This window comes from Pseudochaenichthys georgianus, unplaced genomic scaffold, assembly GCF_902827115.2.
Source record: "Pseudochaenichthys georgianus unplaced genomic scaffold, fPseGeo1.2 scaffold_725_arrow_ctg1, whole genome shotgun sequence".
Lineage (NCBI taxonomy): Eukaryota > Metazoa > Chordata > Actinopteri > Perciformes > Channichthyidae > Pseudochaenichthys > Pseudochaenichthys georgianus.
The window spans coordinates 27501-45700 of NW_027263278.1; the positions used below are offsets into that span (position 1 = coordinate 27501).

General features: G+C 44.3%; 1 pseudogene; it reads right to left on the reverse strand.

Moving 5' to 3' along the window:
• Positions 1–5562: 5562 nt before the first annotated feature.
• Positions 5563–17269, reverse strand: LOC117444078 (protein numb homolog; annotated as a pseudogene).
• Positions 17270–18200: the final 931 nt, after the last annotated feature.

The following is an 18200-nucleotide window of genomic DNA, read 5'->3' on the forward strand; positions in this document are numbered from 1 at the left end:
CCACACTCACAACAACGGCCTATACAGACATAAATAAACCAGCGACTGTATTGTCCATGACACAGACAGTCTGTGGTTTGTACTCGTTTAACTTTTGTTTAGTTTCTGAACAGATCGTATCTGTCCCCGGCTGTTTGAAGAGCAAGCATGGGAAACAAAAGACAGCATTTACCTGTTTGCATCCAGCTAGCCATGCCTTTCTGGTGTACCAGCTACGTGAGAAGCCTCGTTGATACGTTTTGTCTTTTTCACGAGCTTGCTGCGATATATACAAATCGGGTTGGTCCGGTCCAAGGTCTTTAAGTATCAATTTATCTCCCAAACTTCTCCTTTCGAAAGGATTGGAGATTAGCTCTTGCACAGAATTGGGTGCGGACCGAGGTCCGGCGACTCCACTTGCACATGAAGCCATTCTCATCCAACTACTGCGTCACCTTGGTCACTCACGAGTCTAAAAAACAACTCACGTCAACGCACGTAAGCAACGTGGGCGCCAACGTGAGCGCCCTCGTGACCAAAATATTTGACGGCGTTGATTGGCTGAAATTATGTTTCGGCGGCACAGTTTACTATTGAGACTTTTGCAACGTGCTGGTTGCTGCTGTTTGGCTCGGGGGCTCCTTGCACGGCTCCCGGTAATGATAAACTAATGCCACGGGCAAGGCCAGGCAGGAAACATGTGACTTATCAGTAACTTTAGACATCGTAACACAATTTTAAACGAGATTTTATTGTAGATTATACATTTTACTGATACCAATTGTATGATATTTACCTTGTTCATTAAAAATAAAAATATAAAATATATATTTTTTTTAAATATATATTTTTTAAATATATATATTTTTTTATTTAATTTTTTTTTTTGTATGTGGGAATAGGTGGGGCGGCGCCCCTAGTGCCCCTATGGGCCGGCCGCCACTGAGCAGCATGATGGAGAAGGAATGAATGAAATACAGAAAACAAGTGTGTATGTCCGCTAGAATTTTTACTACAGCCATGAAGCTCTGCAGATCTTCCCTCTGAAACACACACTGTCTAACTGTCCTCAGATCAGAGGACAATAGCAGGGTGAGAGTTACTGTTACTGCTGCTGAAGAGTGTGTGTGTGTGTGTGTGTGTGTGTGTGTGTGTGTGTGTGTGTGTGTGTGTGTGTGTGTGCGCCCCTTTTCTCACGACCCTCTAAAATAAAAGAGGCCTTGTCTGCTTCCATTAGTGACCTGCAGCAGCCACCCCAGATGACTGAAAGAGAGCAATGCCTAAGAGAAAAGAGGTAGGGTGCGGACAAAAGGAGAGAAAAAAGGAGGTATACAAAAGTACAAAAGTTATAAGGGTGTCCTTCCTTTCGTACTGTGATGCCCTTTAAACCCTTGCACTGTGCTTCAAAGACGTCCAGGGATCTTTTCAACCTGCTGAATTAAACATGATGGAAATGCACAAAAGCTTCACATTTTATAACCGTTTGACAGCTCTACCCTAAATGCTCTTAATTTATAATAATAACAAGACATAACATTTGTATAGCGTGTTTCCTAATGCTCAAGGACACTTGTGGATGTGTGTTGCAGTTTTCAGTCACTATACACGTCTTTCAAAACTCACATTTCCAACCTGTTATCTTTCAAGTTATTACACGTTGAAAAATAAATTCTGATTGGTCAATTTGGACATTCCAAAGGTCAAATCATTTTTGCTAACAGACCGTTCACCGTTGCTAAGGATACCAGACCGTTGCTAAGTAGGACGCTGTGACGAAGGGACTTGGTACAGTCGTATCAATCCGCAGAAAGAAGTCAGGTCAATTTAAACCGTCAGCTGTGATACAAAAATTATGGGAGTTTAAAAAAAAGAAGTTTATTCTTATATTTGAGGAGGGCACGTAAAGTTTGGATTCATGGCGGCCACTTTTTAATCGTACAAAAAAAAAAGCTTATTTCTAAACACATTCAGTTCAATCAGGAGAGACGGTTTTGATGTAAGAATACATATTTATTGCAGAGATACACAAATTAATGTAATGGTGATTTTGGCGATAAGGCCCCGTTGTGCAGGAGTATCATTTGGGAGGGCAGAACCGATCCGATGAAACCCCCCTGGGTCTACACTGGTGGTGGGGGAATGGGACAGTTGTTGGGTTGGTCTGAAGGGGAGGGGCTTAGCTTGACCCTGGTGGTGGTGAATGGACAGTTGTTATGTTCGGTCTGAAGGGGAGGGGCTTAGCTTGACCCTGGTGGTGGTGAATGGACAGTTGTTGGGTTCGGTCTGGAGGGGAGGGGCTTAGCTTGACCCTGGATTCAGAGGGACAGGAGGTGAAAAGGGGTGGAGGAGGGTTGAGTCGAGTCACCTGAAATTACAGCTGTCAGAGGGGAGAGCACATTTAAAAGGTTTAGCAGAGCGCTATGATAGGCTCTTGGGAATAGAGCGAAGTGATTGGTTAAGCTGGAGAGTGATGCCCCCGATCCAGTGGCGTAATAAGGTTGTGATTGGCCCAGTGAAAATATTATTTTGGGCCCCCCCCCCCCCCATCGCCCCAAACATAAGCGCACGCTGATGCGCTCACACACGCACGGACATACACCACAGTGAACTAAGAAGAGGATTACACTTGTTTCCTTGTTGTTTGTCTCTGGGCCTACATAGACCGGTTGCTATAATATAGCTTTTGATCTTGGTCTCAATAGCGCCATAGAGTCCCCTATCGGTTGGGGCCCTTGGGGGAACTGTTGGACCACCGCCGGGCACAGCCAAATCCAGCCTCTCCTCCTGGCTGGCTGGAGAAGAAGGTTGCACAGGCATGGCCACGGATACAGCTTCACTTGTGGAGCTAGATGCCAATGATGGTGGTGAGGCAGGTGAGCTATCGATAGCCCTCCGGCTGCCGCTGCATGTCAACTTTGCTTACGTTAGTGCTCGATTTCGAGGACGATGTATGACAAAAAAAACCTGTCTAATTTTGTCAGTTTAGCTGTTACATCTCCTTGTTCTTTCTCTTTTTCTCTTGTGCTTTGGTTTGCTGTACATTATAAATGCAAGCTATTACATTTTGTATAATGCTGCCGAACTTGCTGCTGCTAACTACAGTACAGTACAGGTTGATTAAACGGTCGCTCGTCACACAAGGTATCACATGACATGAAAGGGAGCAAGGTCACTGGGTTACTTTGAAGACTGCGTGAACCGGTCAATGCGTTGCACCGGCTGCAACCGGCCGGTAGTTACGCCCACTGCCCCGATCACTTATTGAGAGGCGAGAGAGTAGTAACATGGAAATAGTAAATGAATGAGTAAAGACGGTCTTCCTGGTTGAACTGACGCTGAGCTTCATTAGTCAAAACAAATACTGAAGATGCAAAACTCAGATAAAGTGATTAGCAAAATTAGGTTGTCTTTCTGTTGGATGATCACATTAAAAAATTAAACAGTTGGGACAGAGGTTGCCGATATCTGTCTATTTAAAGGCGTTGGAGTTGTAGTCTTAATAGAGTTCACCAATATGTGGAATTATTTATACCTTTTCACAAAACAATGTCTGTTTGCCCTTAGGGCGCAATCACCTGCGGGTACTTTTCCCACAAAGGTTCATGCGAACTTAGTTCATGATCGCGTTCACACCAAAAAGAGCCGGTACTAAAATTAGTTCATGCGAGCCTTTTTACCCCCTCGAAAGTCCCTGCTAGAGAGCAGGGACTTTCGAGGGGGTCTTTTGTGAGAAAAGAGCTATATTTCTGATTGGCTGGGCGGATTGCAAACCACGCCCCGTAAAACTCCCAAAAATGTTGTGAAGCCGCCATTTTATTATCCTCGCATTAGCATTATTAGCATTAGCATTAGCCCAGCGCAGAAACGCAGAGAGACTAACTTATGGCAACACAAAATAAAACATGGGAGCGGTGGAGATGAGGAGGTGGCGGCGTTCTGGCGACTTACTCGGAAGGCAAACAAAATAGAGGTGAACATAAAGGATAGAGAGAGTTACAGGAAAGAAAGGAATACAGTAGTTCAGGAAACAAAAAAACACCACTTACAAAACAGGAACAGGAGTAATATTATATTACTTTATTTATCTTTTGTACAATGTAATTACAATACAAATATGTAGGTTTAAATACAAAAAAATCTGTAAATAAAGATTAAAAATAAATCCCACTGGTTTGCTTTGTTACCATCACTAAACTATGGTTTTACAATCAGTTTATGAGGTCTTTTAGTTTGCTTAACGCGGAACACAATTAACCTACATTATAATTTGGAGGGCGTGCAAACGAGTCTAAAATATATTTTAAAAGGAAATAAAAGCATTGATTTCATGGAGGTCTTGGAGGAGAGAGGAGGGTTGAAAGAAAATGCAGTTTGGTTTAGTTTTTTTGCTGGGGATACAATATAGTTTTACCCGAAAAACAAAGGCAGGGCATGGTGTGAAGTATTCCTGGGATACATACATGTAAGGTTCTGAAAGACAGGCAGCCAGACAGGATCAGGAAGAAGAGACGGAATAATCCAATTAAAGTGTGAAGAGTTAATGAGCAGGAAACTCAATCAGCGACAGTCCACATCCACACAATTACATTCTGGAGGCGCATCTCTGTCCACTTTCCCCTTCCTACAGAACATACAGAAACAACCTGCGTCTATAAATAAAGTTTCCTTTTATGACTCAAATGGCAAGTTAAAACACAGAAAGCTCCGTCGATGGTTTTGCACATTTGACTACGAGGCTGTAATTAATATAATAAGCTATAATCTTTTAAATGTGATCAAATCCGGGAGGTTTTTACGAGCTGCGGATTTGGCTTGGCTTTGAGACAAGGATGGAGACACAGCAGACGGTGGGGGTGGGTGATGAATTGTCTTTGTTCTCAATACTTTCACACACTCTTTTTTCATCTCATCCCATGTTCCTTTCTTCAGACTTCCCCCATCTCAATTTGTCCAAACGTTATAACGCCATTCTCTCCTTCAATCTTTCACATGCAAGCTTTCCTTTCCTTACCTCAAGCAATGTATCTTTCCGTTACTCACTCACTCACTCAAATGTCTTCAATAATCCCACATCCAAAGCATCGGTCATTTGCCAAGCCTCTGCTCGTGTTCCTCATCTTATCACCTCTTCTCATCAGTCCCAAACTCTGTGATGAGTGCAATACTAATGCAACGGTGACGCGGCAGAGGTGAATACACAATCATATTGAACGTGATGCGACGATACCCTGTGCTTTTTAACATATCAAAAGGAGTATGAACGCTGTAAAGTAGTGCATCGGGTTTTTTGTGTTTCCACTGAGATGTTAAAGTTCCTTTCTGGAGAAGATGAAGTCTGTTGTGCTGTATTGTCCCGTGTGGTGTGTGTGTGTGTGTGTGTGTGTGTGTGTGTGTGTGTGTGTGTGTGTGTGGTGTGGTGTGTGTGTGTGTGTGTTGTGTGTGGTGTGTGTGTGTGTGTGTGTGTGTGTGTGTGTGTGTGTGTGTGTGTGTGTGTGTGTGTGTGTGTGTGTGTGTGTGTGTGTGTGTGTGTGTGTTGTGTGTGTGTGTGTGTGTGTGTGTGTGTTATCCTGAAGTCGTTTTTAATGTCCCAGCAACCCTTGAGGGAAGGCTTTAGTCAAAATGACTCACCGGGCCTCAGTGGAGTGGATATACGTGAGGTGGAAGAAACATGCCGCTATATACACTCACCGTCTCACCACACACCGCTTCCTCCTATTTGGTTCCTGTCACATGACTCCCACAATGCTTTGCACACATTTTAAGCGACCTGTAGTTTCTCTCCTCTCAGCTAAAATAAATATATGGGATCAAAAACAAAACACTGCCTTAAGATTTAGATTTTTTTAAAGTATATATAACTTGTTAAAATAAAAATGAAGTACAATAAATAAAATAATTTGGCCATAAATCTCTACTATTAGTCAGTAAGTCCTTTTGGGGCTGGAAGGGTCGGGTCTTACTTCATTGGCTAATCCTTTCCGTGCTCAGCAGCACTTCTCTGCACATCAACACTTCAACCAGAAAGAAAATATCTCACGAGTTTGGAATGCATCCCGCTTTTTAAGAAAGAAACCACCGAGTTGTGCCCCTCTATAATGTCCTCAGGCGGGGGGCACGTACAGTACATCCAGGGACTTGCAGCAATAAAGTAAAGTCGGAGTAGAGCAGTGAAAGCAGGGAGGTGGTTAGCGGGTGGAGCGGAGGATTCAATCCCTCAAGTCTTGTGAGCTGGATCCTCCAAATCCCAGCCCAGCAAAGCGCCAACGTCTTCAAAGCTCTCATGGGAGTGTCAAGAAAGCAATTAAGATCATTATATCATTAACTCCCATGAGAGCTTTGAGCAGGTTGCTGGGCACATTGGATGCTAGGCTAACTTTAAGACCTGCATCCCGTTTAAACTCCAGGTCTACCTCCAGGTCTACAGCTTTGGGACGTCAACTCGCTTAAAGCTCAATCTCAAAAGTCTTCTGAAGATTGTTGGAGAAGGGGTTTGCCGCTGCAGCTGGTGCTTTGTTCCCCGGCTGCGGAGGTTTAGCCTCCAGAGCCGCCCACTTGGCCTCGAATCGATCATCTTCTTGGGGTGCTGGAGCTGTCAGCTGGCTGCCCTCTGGAGGCCAGCTGCTCCCGCTGCCGGACGTCCCGTTCTGGAGGCCCATGGAGGCGCTGCTGTGCGGCGGGAGGCCATTAAGGGCTGATGATAACGGAGGAGTGGGAGAGAAAGGCGGTGTGGAAAACCCCGGTAATCCAGGGTAGGAGTGGTGCACCCCGGTCATTCCCAGTCCCATCGATAAACCTCCACCTCCACCTGATGAGCCTGTAGCCGTGCCGAAGACGTTCGCCACCATTTGCGACGGAGTGATGCCCACCACAGGCACGCTGGCGTTGGGATATGTCATAGAGCTGGCCAGGCCGGGCATGTACGTCTGCATGGGAAGGAAGGCCGGCTGGACAGGCTGGGAGCCGAACATCCCCACCGGAGCGGGGGTGGTGTCAAAAGCCAAGGGGAAGGGCTGCATGGAGCCTGGGAGCCCTGAGAGGGACGGCTGGAGCATGGAGGCGCCGGACATACTGGGACCGGACATGGTGGGGATGGACATGGAAGGGAGAGACATAGGGGGACCAGATACTGGAGGGCCGGGTATTAGAGGAACTGATGATATCGACATGGGTGGGAGGGGCATTGGTGCCTGAGCTAAGAGAGCAGGGGGGCCCGAGAGCAGAGGTTTGGACATGGAGCCGAGGGACATGGGGATGTTGGACACAGCAGATATGGAGGGGGGTCCGGGGATGATGGGGATGGAGGGGCCTGGAGGAGGGGTCTGCTGAGCCTTCACAGCCTTGGAGACTTCCTCCAGCCACCGCTCGGCCTCGGAGGGGTGCGCCGGTGTCCACAATGCATCTGCATCGGCACAGGAGGAGGGGAGTGGAGCTCCGGCTGCACCCAGGAAGGATTACCTAGAGGGACACAGTTATAGAGAGTTAGAAAGAGTGTGATGAATGGGAGAGAAAGTCCCTCTGGAGGAAGGGGCACATAAAGGTCGGTCTGACTTTTGAAATCAGTGACAAATACTCAAAAGACCGGCAGAGGCTGAAACTACTGCCAATGAAATAGTGTCTTGGTGCTCCAGTGCAATTCGGACATATCTTATTAAGGTTATTTGCAGACATTCGCTGCAAAATTATAAAATCTTGATGTAATGACCCTTCAAAGTGAAAAATGCAATCTTTTTACTTAGCAGGGGGTCCGCGGGGTCTTAACCTGTTAAACCCCGAGCCTGTTTTTCAGGTTTCAGGCTCGAAAATGACATTCCCAGAACAAATGACTGTAACTTCACTTCTAAAAGGTTTATATGAATAATTGTTGTTATCAAAGCAAGGTTACATCTGTGAGTTGGATGTAGAAGTGTCAGAATCAATATAGATGTTTCTGTGTCAGAGTAAATTCAGATGGAACATAGCAAAAAAATGTAAATTCCTGTCTCCGCCTAAAGAAAACCCATTACTTATAGTGAAGACCAACCTTGAATGATGGGTTAGTAGCCTAAAAGCTTTAGGAATCCAAATTATAACATATAATAAGTACCCTGTATCAAGATTGAGGCAAAACAAGTGACATTTGACCTTTTTAGAGAGGTTTATGAAAATAAAGTCCAGGCGGAATAAGCTTTGGGCAGTGCCATTTGACCTTTTTCAGATACCAGACTATAAAAATCATTGTATTACATTGAATAATCACTATAGGTATTCATTCCATTAAAACAAATAAAATAAAAAAAATGTAAATAAAAAAAAAGATTCTTAAAAAAATATTAAAAATATTTGTGTGAGTGTGTATACAAAAAATCAGGGTCCCCGTCGGCGGGGACCTTCGGGCTTAAAAGGTATTACAAATTTAGCGAAAATGAAGGCTATTAAAAATATTAAACGGCATTTTCCAAGGTATGACATTTTGTAGCTTGTTTTCAATAAGTATCTAAATGGTCCAGAGAGGTTGTGTTCTACAGTCTGCCTGAATGTAGTCATGGCGTAGGTGTGTAGTGTGATTCTGTGGAGTTTATTGATGGCATCCCGTTGGATTTGACGTCATCTGAACAGGACGTCGCACGCTCACTGCTTGATAGCACGCGAAGGTCCGTTTACGCCGGTTGCTAAGCAACATCGTTATGGGGAAATGCAAGTCTGCGTCCAAATGGTTGGAAGATAAGGAGGAAGGACAATCAATACTGTATATAGTCAATGTGAGGTAAAGTGTGTCGCCAAGGTAACCGGTTAAAACTCGAAGTGGCGATGAGGTCTTAAAATGTATGGAAAGGGGCTTAAAGGGTTTTACATCTGACTTCAGGATTCCTGCATACACCCTGCTGTGATGGCCACAGCCACGCAGGGTAAACCAACTACACTGCATCCTCATCTTCAGTAGTGTTGCTTTAGTGCAGCTACAATAAAACATGCCAGTTAACACCACACATGCTCTAGATGGTAAACTCTTTATTTGATTGTAATCTGACATTACTTCAAACATTTTAGCACAGCTAATACACAAGTATTTGTTTGTATCAATTACATTCTTTGTCTCTTGAGTTACCACGTCCATTGGGGGAGGTTACTTCCTGGTTCAGCAAAGGGCGTGGCCGAGCGCTGAGGGCTCATAAATACTGCAAGGAGCCGATTGGGACAGATTGGGACGAACCACCTGCTTCCATGTCAAAGGGGGGATTTGGGTTTTGTCAGTGTCCTTTGTGTCTGATGTGACTATTAACTACCCCTTGGGTTCAACGTGGTTTGGCGAAGCCACTGTATAGGTTCCTTGGTTCTTCATTGGAGCAGGTTGTTGAGTTAACACCTGTTATGTTTCTTTGAGGTATTTTCTGTGGACCTCTTTTATAGGCCTGGCTATTATATGGTGGACTTTTGGGGTAAATAAAAACCCTAGTTTATTTAAACCTGTCCTGTTGCCTCACTGCTTGGTAGTGATGGCGAGATGAAGCCTTATGAAGCTTTGAAGCTTTCCAGCCAATTGGTTGCTAAAGGGTTCATCTCATGAGGCTTCATCATGGGCTTCATTTGAACACAAACCCCCTGCTGGTCAAAGTGTGTAAAACAGGCAGATGGACATCTCAACAGTGTGCTCTCTCATACCGAGTTCCCATTGAGTAAAGCCTTAGAATAACTAAACAACGAACATTAAATCATATTTTCATGTTAACAATATTGTATTTTTCCAGTTTAATGATTGTGATTGAAAAGCCTAAGGAGGCTGGTAAACATTGCAAAGAGGGATTTGTATTCCTTAATAATATTCATAAACTTAACCATGTTGTAGCCGGAGAAAGGCTAAACCATATCAAAGAATACATGTATTAACTACATTATGTCATTTAGCTGTAGCTTTTATAAACAACAACAAATACGTATTGACCAGTCGCTGAACCAGGGACCCTGCGTCGTGAGTCAACTGCTTTCCAGCTGAGCCGCAGCACACACACTGAAAACACTGGAACATATGTATTCCTGTATTTATTCATGTTTTTATTCCTACATGTATTTATGCTTGTATCTATTTATACTTATGACATGTTCCGACCTCTATATAGTGAGGGTCTGAGCTCTCTTGATTCCATCGTGTCCCCGGGCCCGGGTACAGGAGGGGTCATATGGTTCTTAGTATACATCCATGGGTAATATGAGCTTCGTGGTTCAACCGATCTGAATGGCTTCGTGAAGCAGTCACGTGGTGTCGACAGGCAGCGAGGCTTCGTTTGTCATCGATGACGTCACTGGCCCAAAACGATACAAGCCTCGAAACAAGCTTCACAAAAAGCTTCGGCGATTACTCGACACACGCTCCGAAGCCTCACTACTGCTTGGTCCCTGACACCTGCTTAGGTATATTTAGTGTGTGTGTGTGTTGTGGTGACCGGTTGCCATGTTTTGTCCTTAGAATAATGAAGAAATCTCACCTAAATATATATATATAAAAAAGCCAGAAACTAGTAGAGAATAAGACCTTGACACAGGCAGAGAGTGTCAACTCAAGGTGCCATCAGTGGCTGCAATCTACTTTTGTGAAATTGCCCAAGAGTGTGCAATATTTAGAAAGAACGTGACTTATGCAGCCTTCCTTACCCTGCAGGGTTCCCGGCGGTGGGGGCAGGGCGGGGGGCAGGGCGGTGCCGGCTGGAGGGCCATTGGAAGAGAAGCAGGGGTTGTGGAACATCTCCTCTGCCGGATTGGTGAAGGAGTTGTTGATCTGGCTGCAGAGAGCGTTGATGGTGCCGTCGTCATCATCCTGCAACCCCAGGTTCATCTCTGGAGGGAGATAATGGAGATAATGAAAAAGAAGAAGCAGGGGATGAAGATGATTAAAAAAAGAGGGACAAACAAACGGAGAGAAGGAGAGGAAGATGTTTTATCATTTTGCCAAACAGTCCGATCAAAAGCAGAGAAACTGGAGCAGATGCAGAGCGGCTCCTCGTGACCCAGAAAGCATCAGAACCACGAGGTTTCAAGACACTGTGCTAATCTGGACCTTCTTACTAAAAATAGAGCGGTGACACTTCGTCGCAGATGTGTGCGGGCCAGGAGGAACCGCGTGAACGGCCCGATGCATTTAATTTCAGCCTGTTATGTCATCGCTTTGTGTTTCAGACAAAGGTGGCTTTGGCTCAGCTTATCCACGCTTTGAAACCAACTGTAACCGATCCGCCCGGCGAGGGGATTATAGACGGCCTCGTGTTCCCGTCTTTAAAACCTCTCCTGCACAGACCGCAGATATAAATAGACATCATATCTAATTCCCCGCTCATTGACTCCGAGGCCCTCGCTTCACAACGAGGGCCTCGGAGGCAGAGGATTTATCAACGGTCTTCTCCTTCAAGCTTCCTCTTCAGCTGCCTCCTTCTATGCTTATCGCGCAGAGTTGTTGTTGACAACGAGGAGTCTAATGATGATCTGTGGTTACATTTATATCACGCATATGCAGAGGATTTAACGTAGAGGCGTTGAGTAGTTTCACATGTATACCCAGGTCCAGGTATTTATGCTATTATGGAACAAATGGAAATCCCATATTTTTAATTAAACAATAGACCTTAACAAGATCAGAGTAGGGGCAACAGCATTCAAAAGGGACCTATTTAACTCATGTTCAAAAAGCTCTTTATTTTTCTCATACTGCCTGAGCTGCAGCACCTCTTTTCACCCTCCGTCTGAAACCAGAGCCCTGGCCAGCTCTGTGATTGGTTAGCTGGCTGGCTCTGTTGTGATTGGTCAACCGCTTGGAAATGTGTCGCCCCTTAGCCTATCAAGTAGGGCCTACAATGTGTTTGAGCGCGAGCCAATAGAAGCGAGAGTGTTACATACTGATGTCACTACGTCAACAAAGGAGTCGAAGGCAGAGGAGGCGTAAGGGATGGACATCGTGTGTGTCGTAGACCTGGGGTCGTGTCTGAGAGTGTAGAGGACGCTGGAGGCATGAGCACGGCCTCACATGAAAGATGTCTATGGGCGCAGGGATCCCTCTCTCTCCCTGTCCCTGTCCCGCAGAGTTCAGAGGCACTTCAAATGCCTGTGTGTGTGTGTGTGTGTGTGTGTGTGTGTGTGTGTGTGTGTATATATGTCTGTGTGTGTGTGTGTGTGTGTGTGTGTGTGTGTGTGGTGTGTGTGTGTGTGTGTGTGTGTGTGTGTGTGTGTGTGTGTGTGTGGCCTAGCATTACTATCCTTGTGGGGACCTAAATCTGTTTACACAGTCACGTAAGTTAGGATAAGTCTCCAGGAAATGCATACGAAGCAGAGACGGAAATGGAAGCAGCGAATATGAGAGTGCACGTTGTGGTTCAGTCTTCCAGTCAGAAGAGTCTCATCTCTCTTAACGACTATAATCACGCTGAGGGGTGTGTCAGGTACGTGTGTGTACCTGTGAGAGGGATGACCAAGTGTCCTCAGTAAGAACGAGCTGTCAGTCACGCAGGAATAGCTGGTGCTGATCACCGTGACGGCAGCACCTCAATAGAGGGCCGGCTCTGGGGTTCCGTTGACCACGGTCTGCATGAACACACAAACACTTCCGACGCGCTGAAGGTGTGTTCGGTGACATGTTCGCTCATCCCTCCTCAGCGGTGCCAGGTGGAAACGTAACCGGGCTCGAGTCGGCAAACAAACATGACGCACAGAATCCCACGCGTGTGTTTCTGTTGGTGTGCCGAGGCAGCGTAATGCTCCGTGACGTCTTCCTCCCGGAGACTATTTGGGGATTTGAGTTCGCAAAATATATTGTTGACACGTGTTTTTTTTTTTTTTTGATTTTGATATACTTTATTAATCCCCATGGGGAAATTGTTTCTCTGCATTTGACCCATCCTAGTGTTAGGAGCAGTGGGCAGCCATTTTGAACAGCGCCCGGGGAGCAGTGTAGGGAACGGTGCCTTGCTCAGGGACACCTCGGTAGCACTTGGTCTTGCGGGGACTTGAACTGGTGACCTTCCAATTGCCAAGCCAAGTCCCTATCGACTTCGCCACCACCGCCCTCATCTATTTGGTTGTCAAATAGATGAATCCCCTCTCGACACCGGACCATGGCGATGATTGTTGTCATCGCTATTATTATTATGTTGTCTAATAATAGCCTTGTGCATCATTTAGGGTCCTCTGTTAACATATGCTGTTTTTGTGTAAAGCATTTCTCCAGTTGCATGTGTGATGAATATAATTAGCAACTTTAAAAGGTGTCTAAAATCTAAAAGCATGGCATATATAAAACACTTAAAGACTGGTTCTGAACACGAGGGTCCCAAACCCCCACAAGGGGTCGCCAAAGCGTCTTTTTGATTTGAAGTTTTGTAAGACAACTTCAAATGCTGTTGCTCGGCCAGTTCCTCAGGATTTCATACATTTCTGTGAAGAATACGAGATTGAATTGTTATTTTTAAAGTTTAATTATTAAGAAGTAGCAAAAGGACTAAGAGAACTAATCTACTGACTTGTTTTGTGTCTTTATATACAGGGTCAGCTGAAATTAAATCATGTTACGTTTAGGATGCCTGTTATACTTTTAAAAAGGAAAATTAGCACTCCTTCTTCCAGCTGAAATACAAAGTATCCTCCTTAAGCATCCTTCATCGGATCCAGTTCAGATTAATGTTGTTCCGGCGGTCACAGCAGCAACTAACCAGATGATGTTTATGATGCATGTGTTTTAAAGTGAATCTCTTTGATTGTAGCTGTAACTTGTGGTCCATGTTATCAGAGCACTTTTGAGCGGCACCTGGTGAATGAAACGTGCTTTGATTGTGTATATACAGTATAGGTTTATACATACTTTTATACATATATTTGTTTTTGTATTCGGGATTGTGGGAAACGGTATTTCAATCTCTCTGAAAGATTAAAAATGAAGTTGACGACAAATAAAGCGTATTATTATTGACCAGGGTCAGAAGGTGAGCATGTCCCTTCATCATCATCATCATCATCACTTGTAAGTTCTCCACTCACAAGGGTTCTTGTCCTGGTAGTCGGTCTTGCGCTGCAGCGTTGACGGCAGGTCGTTGAGGCGGAGCGACAGCTGCCGTTTGAAGGGGGAGTTTTTCTGGCTGAGGGCCGGAAACCCCCGGAAGGACCCCTGCCGCACCAGCTGCTCGATGGGCGCGTGGCGGCGAGGGATGGCCCGCGGTCCCGGGCTCTGAGCGGTCCATCGGGTACTCCTCACCCTCGGGAGGGGAGGCGGAGCCAGGGGCGGGGGCCGGCATGACAGAGGAGGGCTGGTCTGGAGGCAGAGGAGGAGGGGGGTGCATTACATGTATTTTCTACATGTTATGCTGGTAACCGTATTCTGTGTGATATCAGTTGTCTGTGAAATGTCTATGTGAAGCACTTATTGTATGAAAGCTGCTGGACAAATAAAGATTATTATTATTATATTATTACTACTTGAAAATCTACTTTTTTTAATGCATTCTGACGCTGGAGGAGTTTGCTCTACATGTGTAATGCTCGCTAACTAGCATTTAAGGCTCGACTCTTTTCAAATCAAAAATCTTTTTATATAGTTTCGACAATCAATAAGCAGCGTTTGTCATATAGTAATGGTAAACATAATATATGCCAATGCAAACAGACAAACAATAACAACGACTAAAGTAATCCCCTATCACTGCCAGCGATCCTTATACACACGAATATATGCCAGACATATTGTTGGATGAGTGTATGCATGTATAACAAATGCATATACGCACATGCAACCTACACATTGCTGTATACACACACACACAAAAAAAAAAAAAAAGATTAACAAGACAACGTTTTATAAGAAAAATATATGTTAGAGGGGGTAGGACCAGAAAAGTTTTTTTTTTTGGTTTGTTATTATTATTTTTGTTGGTACTTTGTTATAATTATTAATCTGAGTGAAAAAAGAGAATATATATATATATATATATTATTGTTATATTTTTTTGTTTCTGACATGTTCAATAAATTGACTAAACTAACTAACACACACATACATACATGCTGCACTTAAGCTAAACCAAGGGTCGACTCTTTGTACACACTTTGAATGCCTTCTTCCAGGCAGCAGTAAAGTTTATTGACATCTTTGTCTTGTAAACTACAGTATTTGGGGAATTGAGTTTGCAGTAATCCATGTTGAATTATTTTGTATTTGCAAGGAAAAGCCTTCCATCTAATTTAATCTGAGCCAATTAAAAAGGAAACTTGAAATCAAGTGGATATAAATATGGACCAAACAACTCTAGAAACAATTGACTAAAATGTTAATTAGTGTTAGTTAATATTGTTGTCTCTAAAACTTGTGCATCTGTCAGTTAATATCAAGACTCAAGGCTTTATTGTCACGTGCACATTAGCTACAGCCTAGAGATGGCAATGAAACACGTAAGTCACAGGCTCCTCCAGCAGCATCTTCAGCCTCCCAGATGTCGCTCTGATGAATGATTACAGTGTAATGGTGTATTTACCTTTCCTCTTGTCCTGCAGCTTGTCCTCTCTGTCGCTGCTCTGCTGGCAGGTTGGGTTCGAGCGGAACGATCCCTCACGAACGAACGATGTGCGGCTGGCGTCGAACGAAGCCGTGACGCCGCACTCCTTCTCGCGGCGCTGCTTCCTCTCCAGACAGGCGGCGAAGGCACAGCCGACCGCGTGGCTCAGCCTCTCCCCCTGGAGGCGCAGAAAGAAAGCAGTTTGAAAATCTACACCAGGAGGCCAAGGTGTTGGGATATAGCTTATTTCCCAGATGCTATAAATAGGCAAACTAGCCATATCCATCCAATGTGTATCTCTCCCACACCTGCCTGAAACGCCTCCTTTGGACTCCTATATTTACTTCTGGAACATATTGACAGCACTATGTTACACTCTTCTATTGGCTATAGGACATAACAAATAAGTCACAATAATAAAGAAAGTTTTCCAGCATGTACTCATGTCACAGTCTGAACCTGGAATGGGCATTAAAGGGCCCCTTTAAGAGATTGTGAATGGGGGAAATAGAGCGATTTAATGTGATTTTTATTTTTGCCAAAGGGCTGATTTTCATTTTTTTGCCAGGGGTTTATAATACTATCTGTAGACTGATTTTGTCGCCATGATAGCGTCGCAACATATATACAACAATAAGAAGCATCGGATCTAATCTTCCATGCAAGACACCGTCCCAAAACGTGTCTTGATGTCTAGTTAAAATCAAAATGATGACTGAGTGTTATAATGGGTTTTTGGAGAAAGTGGGGCGGGACTGTTGGCCATCGACTACCCCTTTGTTCAAGGTTCTTTATTGTCAGACTAACATAGCTACAGAGTAATTATGTCGTTGAAAATCTTCGGTCACCGGCTTCTCCAACAATGCAACACAATAATACAGATAAGCAGACAATATTAAAATATACTATATTTGTATTTGTAGCACATTCAGTCTATAATCTCCACTTAACCTGCATTGATTTGAAACAAAAGCAGAATTAGAGTAACGCTGTCTTAATTGTAACGGCTTTTTTAAGAGTATAGCAACACGTGTGATGTTGTTCATTTCAAAATACAGCTTTAAAGATTGGATAAGGGTGCAAATAACTTCAACCATTGTCAAACGTCAACATGCTCCCTGGCGACGTATGAAACTACTTCCTGCCTTTTGTAATTAATTCCACTTTCCCACCGCCTCTCTACAGACGGCCACTATTGGAGACAGTTGTGTGTAAGATGAGCATAAAGAGATGTGCAGAGTGTGGGGGAAGTAGAGACAGACAGAGATGGACAGATAACTCCACAGGCTTCTGTCTAATCCCTCTCCTAATCCTGCAGGTCTGCTCTCTGCCGTCCGCATCAATAATCCAACCCGCATGCAGTGTAAGCTGATGAAAAACAGCAGGATTGAAACCTCAGCGCGCCATGACAGCGTCTCTCCATCACTGCTGTCTTAAACTTACAACCTCCTCATCCCAAGGTCACATGGAAACACCAGAAGTTAAAAATCACGCGAGCTGAAAAACACGAGACTCTAGCGGTGGTTTAAAGGCCAAAGATACCCGAGGGAAGTCTCAAAACAGGGTTAAATATCCTAATTCTGGGAATTTAACACTAGAGCCGCCAACGGGTACATTTTACCCGCAGCTGTTCTTGATTGTAACTTTTTTCCAACAAAATACTCAAGTCTCCCGGTGACTTTTCCGGAAAGTGTGTTATGTAGCACCCTCTGTTGTTAGAAATTGAAAAGTGCTATGTAAATAAATGTGCCTTGCTACATTACATTACACCTGTTTACGCTTTTATCCATAGCGTCTTACATACATTCAGCACTGTGGGCTATCAGGAGCAATTTGGCAAGTGCCTTGCCCAAGGACACGCTGACTGCAGTGATTGAAATACTTTATTATATGTTACACAGAATTAGAAGATAGAATCGGAGGGATGAACCCCTCTTTAATGGTCACACATGCAGAGCACACAGTGACATGTGTGCTCTGCTTTTAACCCATCCTAGCAGGGCCGGCCCTGACCAATTTGCCGCCCAGGCAAGATTTTAGCTGGCGCCCCCCCTGGGGCAGTTCAACTTGATTTTGGGGGGGGGGGGGGGTGTGCCATAGTTTATGGGTGCTGTACACAATATAGGCGTAGTTCTGTTAGTATAGGATAATAAGATGTACTTTGTTGATCCAAAATCGGGAAATTGTGTTGTTATGAAATAAAAAAAAATATTATTTTTTTGTATTTCTAATTTTTTTTTTTTCAATTTTCGGCGCCCCCTATGGGTTGATGCGCCCTTAGCATTCGCCTATATGCCTATGCCGAGGGCTGGCCCTGCATCCTAGTACCAGGAGTCTAGCACTAGGAGCAGTGGGCAGCTATTGCACAGTGCCCGGGGAGCAATGGGAGTGAGGGGGGAAGGGGGATGTCCGGTGCCTTGCTCCACACTCCATATTTAGGTCTGTTCGGGGACTTGAACCGGCAACCCTACAGCTCCCAGTCAAAGCCCCGACTGACTGAGCCACTGCTTTCTGTCAATTATGTCAGAACTGAACCTTATGATTAATCTAACTACTGATTTATCTATTTCTATGAACTGACTTTTTATGTCAACATAAATGTGAATATGCCCATTAATATCCCATGAGTCAAAGATAATGACTAGGTCTAAAGCTATTAACCTAATATTTATATCAAACTTTACAAAATCCTTTCATTTTAAAAGCTTAAAGAAAACAATT